Raw genomic sequence first — 6,783 nt, forward strand, 5'->3', positions numbered from 1 at the left:
TCTTGATATTTCCTATTGGGCAGGTATTTTTCCATCTTTCAGTATCCAAACATTCAGTGTCCCTTGAATTTTTCAAAGATGAGTGTTATCTTGTGGAGATAAGAACAGTGTAGGGATAAGCCCACCCATTGGGGGCGAGCTCGCCTCGGGCGAGTGTTTACTGATAAATTGGGCGCGCAGAAGCTGCACTTCCCTTCCTGCTTCTTGTACTTCGCTGGAACCTTGGTTTCGTGAGTCTGGTTTTTCCATCAAAGTTGTTCAAATATCGATTACCATTGGTCTTCATTAATCTAAAGCAACACATTTGGCGCCCAGTGGGACTTTGGGGATACCCGCCCAGATTCGGAGACTCCGGGGGGCCACTGCTGGGAGCCAGCAGCACCTCTGCCTCTGGAGGTCTCTCTCTCTTTGCACAGATTGTGGCCTCTCAGCACTGCTCCTAGAAGCAGCTGAGATTCTGAGTCACTGGAAATCTCTGGTGCATGCTAGAAAGCCGGCAAACAGAATGGGAGACTTAGCCCCGGCGGTTTGGATTTGTGTCTGTGTGCCTTGCCCAGCCTGCCACCCTGCGCTCAGGTCACTTAATGGCAGAGAGGCATTGCAGTCCCAGCAACCCGGCTCGGTGATGTGCATCTCTTTGACTTGTTCACTTTGGCAGTTTTCTCTCTATTCCCCTTCCACCCCCCCTGCTCGCTAAAGCAATTAACCCAGAAAGGTAAATTTCGGTTTTGAGTTGTTTCAGACCTGCTCTCCACGTGGACTCAAGTGGACTCTTTCGCCACCTCTGGCAGGAACCAGTCATTGCAGGTAAATTTTTTTTCCTTTTATAAATAAAATGTCTGAGAATATAACCATTCAGAATTTTAACAGTCTTTTTGAGTGTGCCATGTGGGAGATCCTACAAGAGGTGTCTAGCACCCCACATCTATGGATCCTTCTGGGATTAGTAGATTTCCGTGGTATTAAGTGGTTTGACAACAAAAGTATGATAGAGTCTTTAAGAGACGAATCCAGGATTCTTAAGGAAGAGGTTGAACATGGACAAACGATTAAGCATGACAATGATCTTCTCAAGAATCAGTTTGAAGTTCTACAGGAAGAGAACAGAACTTTGTTTAAGACAATGGTGACTGAAAAAAATTAGAAAAGGTTCAGGCAGATGTTAAGGAGAAATACATGACTATGAAAGAGGGAACAGCTGAGTTGGATCATAAACTCCAATCCCTTTCAGTAGGGAGTAAAACATTAGTGGCTGATATTAAGGAGAAATTCATTACTATGGAAGAAGGAACAGCTGATTTAAATCGTAAATTTCATCAGTCACTTTCTGAAGGGACTGAAATATTATCTGAGAGAATCAAAACGGTTGAATGTGACAATCGAATTTTGTCTAAAGCTTATGACATATTGGTGGAAAGATTGTCAATACAAGAAGGCACGGTTTATGCCATAAAAATTATGTCCAAAGATGAAAACTTATCTCTAATGGACAAACTTCATACTTTAGAATCCTCAATGAAGGCTTTGGAACATAATTCTGGACAGAAGATACAGACATTGCAGAAGGCAATGGTGAATAGAATTGAAAAGATTGAGGAATTTCTAAATTCTGATGAAGAAGAACAAAAGGTAGAAAGGCAAATTTAAACTATTTCTGTGAGTAAATCCCTCCGGGAAAATTTCCACAAATCTCTACCTACAGCTCTACCTGCCTTTCCAGTAATAACAACAGAGAAGGTGATTGGTTCCAGAAACCCTAGGGTCATTAAGGAAGATACATGGGAGCCTGTCCCTATGAATGATCTCAAAGAAATTAAACCGGCTGTCATGACTTTCAGTATGCACGCCTCTTTTGTTAAAGAGATGCTAAAATTGTGGGCATCAACAAGCAGAGCTACACTCTTGGGACTTGTCTCAACTGTCCTCTGCAGTCCTTGAGAGTGGGCCGCAATTAAAATGGAAATGCTTATTCAGGCAAGAGGCTAGATATTTAGAACAGCAAGAAAAGGCGAAGGGAAGTGACATCTCCCTAGATAAAATTCTTGGTGAAAGACTCTTCCGACCCTCAGGAACAAGCTAATTTGGATGAAAACACACACTCCATGTGCACTACAGCAGCCTTAGGGGCTTGGAACCGGGTACAAGACCCAGGACAGAGAATGGAATCATTTGTCACAATTAAACAAGGTCAGAGAGAATTCTTTAGTGATTTTTTACAAAAACTTACTAAGGCTTTGCAAATAGGGATACCTGACCCTGACGCAAGACGTATAGTGATTGAGACTTTGGCTTATGAAAATGCAAATGTGGAATGCAAAAAGATTTTGGGGCCTTTAAGGTTCAGATCAGCACCCTTGAAAGAATGGGTCTTGCATACAATGAATGTTGATACACTTGATTATGGCACTGAAGCATGGGTGGAAGAAGCAATTTCCGATGGTAAAAGGAGATACCAGAATACCAAATATTTTAATTGTGGCAAAATGGGTCATTTGAAAAGGAATTGTAAACAATGGATTTTCAGAAATAATAATAATGCATCTTCTAGAAATAACAAAAATAGGACGACTCAGCCCTCATGTTTATGTAGAAGATGTGGAAAAGGTAGACACTGGACGAATGAATGCAGATCTACAAGAGATAGACAAGGCAACCTGATACTGACAGGAAATGTGAGAGGGGGGGCCTCACAGGCCCCCATGGCAAACATGGTTCAGTCATTTCCACTTACTGCAGAAAACGTGCCTCGTCAGGACAATTAGGAAACCTCATGCCTACTGTTGCAAGTAATATGTTCAGAAAGATGAGTTACGTTTTTTGGCAAACTTCTATAAATGATCAAAGACCTAAGCTGAGAGTGTATGTAAATGGCATTTTTATTACTGGCCTGCTGGACACAGGTGCTGATGTAAATATCATTACCCCAGAATCTTGGCATCCGTATTGGCCTCTTCAGAATGTAAATGTTCAGCTCCTGGGAATTGGAACCCTATCTCGAGTAAGACAGAGCACAAGATGGGTTGAATGTATAGGGCCTGAGGGACAAATAGGAAAATTAAGGACATATGTAGCCAATAATGCAATGAATTTATGGGTTCATGACCTATTATAACAATGGAATACCCAAATTAACATTCCTGCTACTTCTAGAGCCTATATTTCTGTGAATAATATTAAAAAATATTACAAACGGAGAAAACTGGCCATTCGGGAAGTACAAGAACAAGCAATTGAAGCCCCTTCAGAGATACCAACAGCCTAGCCTCTAAAATGGTTGACTGAGAAACCAATATGGACAAAGCAATGGCCTCTAGCTGAGGAAATGTTACAAGCATTAGAACAGCTGGTACAAGTGCAATTAGATGCTGGACATATAGAAGAATCTACCAGCCCTTGGAATTCTCCTGAATTTGTGGTTAAGAAAAAATCAGGTAAATGGAGAATGGTGACAGATCTCAGAGCTTTCAACAAGGTTATTCAACCTATGGGCCCTCTGCAATCTGGAATCCCTTTGCCCTCTTTATTACCAAAAGGATGGCCTCTTATAGTTATTGATTTAATGGGTTGTTTTTTCACCATACCTTTACAAAAAGAAGAGAGAGAAAAATTTGCCTTCATGGTGCCTACTTACAACAATCCTCAACCTTCCAAGAGGTACCACTGGGCTGTCCTCCCCCAGGGTATGTTAAATAGCCCCTCCTTGTGCCAATATTTTGTGAATCAACCATTGCAAATAATATGCAAGAAATTCCCCAAATCTATAATATACCACTACATGTACGACATCTTGTTATCCGATTCAATCATGGATACCTTGAACAGACTGTTTGAAGAAATAAAGATATTTTTACCTAAATGAGGATTGCAAATTGCTCCTGAGAAGATACAGAAGGGAGATTCTGTTAATTATTTAGGTTATAAAATAGGTATGCAAAAAATTAAGACACAAAAGGCACAAATTAGGAGAGATCACCTACGGACTCTTAATGACTTTCAAAGACTGTTAGGAGATATTTCCAGTCTACGACCAGCTATTGAGATAACACCTGATCTAATAATTCATTTGAACAAAACCTTGGAATGTGATAAAGATTTAAACAGTCCCAGAGAATTAACAGCTGAAGCAGAAAAGGAACTGACAATGATTGAGGAAAAATTACTACAGGCACAGGTGGACAGGTTAAATCAAGAGCTTGATTGTATTCTCGTCATATTACCATCAAAAATTTCTCCTACAGGAATTTTAATGCATTGAGATGATATTATCTTGGAATGGATCTTTTTACCATATAAACCAAGTAAAAAAATGAAAACTTATGTGGAAAAAGTCTCTGAGTTAATTATAAAAGGCAAGCTGAGACTTCGTCAACTAGCAGGCATAGACCCAGCAGAAATTATAGTGCCTTTCACTGCTGATGAACTAAAGAAATTATGGGAAGATAATGAACCATGGCAAAGAGCTTGTGCTAATTTTTTGGGAGACATTAATAACAACTATCCAAAAAGCAAGAGGCTTAACTTCATAAAGAGAACTTCTTGGATCCTTCCTCGAATCGTCCGTGATGCTCCAATAACTGGAGCCCGTACATTCTATACTGATGCCAATAAAACAGGGAAGGCAGGTTACAAATCGGAAGACTTGGGTAAGGTGGAACAAAGTCCTTATGATTCTGTCCAGAAGGCAGAATTATATGCCATTCTTATGGTGCTAAGGGATTTTAGAGAACCTATTAATATAGTTACTGATTCACAATACGCAGAAAGAGTTATTTTACATATTGAAACTGCTGAATTTATACCTGATGATACAGAACTAACCTCATTGTTTATCCAGGTTCAAGATTTGATCAGGAACAGGCTTTGCCCTATGTACATAACACACATCCGATCCCATACGGGTCTGCCAGGTCCTCTAGCACAAGGTAATGCAGAAATTGATCAATTATTGATTGGTAGTGTGCTACAAGCCTCTGAATTTCATAAAAAACATCATGTTAATAGCAAAGGTTTGAAGAAAGAGTTTTCTATCACATGGCAACAAGCTAAGGAGATTGTAAAGAAATGCCCTACTTGCTCTTTCTATAACCAAACGCCACTGCCTGCAGGGGCTAATCCAAAGGGCACCCAAAGGAATGAAATCTGGCAGATGGATGTGTTTCACTTTGCAGAATTTGGCAAATTGAAGTATGTTCACCACACCATTGACACTTATTCAGGCTTTCAGTGGGCAACTGCTTTAAGTTCAGAAAAAGCTGATTCAGTAATCACTCATTTATTAGAAGTCATGGCTATCATGGGTATACCTACACAAATAAAGACAGATAATGGTCCTGCTTATGCCTCTAGGAAAATGAAACGGTTTTTTGACTATTACAATATCAAGCATGTTACAGGTATACCATACAATCCTACAGGTCAAGCAGTCATAGAAAGATCAAATCGAACTATAAAGGATATGTTGAATAAACAGAAAGGGGTGGAAAACACCCCCAGAAATAGGTTACATAATGCTTTGTTAACCTTGAATTTTCTTAACGCTAATGAGAAGGGGACAACGGCTGCAGAAAGACATTGGATAATGGAAAAGTCTACTGAACTAAATCAACCAGTTTATTTCAAGGATGTGCTGACCTCACAATGGAAGCCAGGAGATGTGCTGCGTTGGGGAAGGGGTTTTGCTCTTATCTCCACAGGTGAGGAACAATTGTGGATACCGTCAAAATTAATAAAGGTTCGGTATGAAGAAGAAAAGCCATTTGGAAAAGATAAATAACAATTCATTCACAAGGATGGCGAGCATACTGATGGTAAGGAATTCAGGTAGGTTGGGGGCAGGGTTCTTTTTTTTTTTTTTCTCCACAGGAAAATACTGATCTTCAAAGAATTTAAGGGACCCTGAATATTTAATAACTGATGGATGGAAAATAGTTACGACCCACTAAGACTCAACAGTAACATGAGTAAGTATTGATTATATATATATTTTCTTTTTTCTCTTTGAACGCTTCTTTATAAATATGTAGAGCTGGTTTTGGAGTTGGACTATGGCTCAGTCCCTCTTCAATTCCAAGCCTGTTGATAAGAGATATCTCAGAGATTCTGTCTCAGATCAGGAGCCATGAAATGGGACAAAATGAGGATAATTATATACTTGATAAACTTTCTTTGCTTTTCCTCATATCTGTGTCTTTTTTATATGTCAGTATATGTCCTTGTTGTTAATATTTAAATTTCCCATAAGAAGCAACAAATTTTTCTACAGTAATTTTTGAAGTTTCCAGGATGAAGATGCGACCCCACAACATCAAATCAACCAGGTTTTTATGACGTCATCAATATTTTTTTCCTCTTTTTTATGTGCTAATATGAGACCTGTTTTTTTGGTATCAAATGCACAAGACAATTTCAAATGGTGCACATTTTTGACAACACTCTGGCCGGACCTTCTCAAAGCGCTCAGGGTCTAGTTATAATTTTCTTAGGTCAAAGGTTAATTTGGGAATTTTACCATCATTTGCTTTTACAGGAGCCCCTAAGGAGTACATCGCCCCCATGTCTGCTTGACGCAATCTTAGAGGACGATATCCCCTATCCCAACAGAGTTTGCCCTCAGGGTTAGGGACATCTTTTAGTCGTTGGTTTCGGGTTGAGGGGATGGGGAGATGTTTTATGGAATTAGGGGTATATTCAAAAAAAAAAAAAAGGATTAACTGGTTTGATGGGATGATTGGTATTTGTGAGTTACTGTTTTTAGAAAATTGTATTGGTACTGTTTTCTGTATA

This window comes from Alexandromys fortis, unplaced genomic scaffold (assembly GCF_014885135.2).
Source record: "Alexandromys fortis isolate MF-2015 unplaced genomic scaffold, M_Fortis_MF-2015_v1.1 scaffold_427, whole genome shotgun sequence".
Classification (NCBI taxonomy): domain Eukaryota; kingdom Metazoa; phylum Chordata; class Mammalia; order Rodentia; family Cricetidae; genus Alexandromys; species Alexandromys fortis.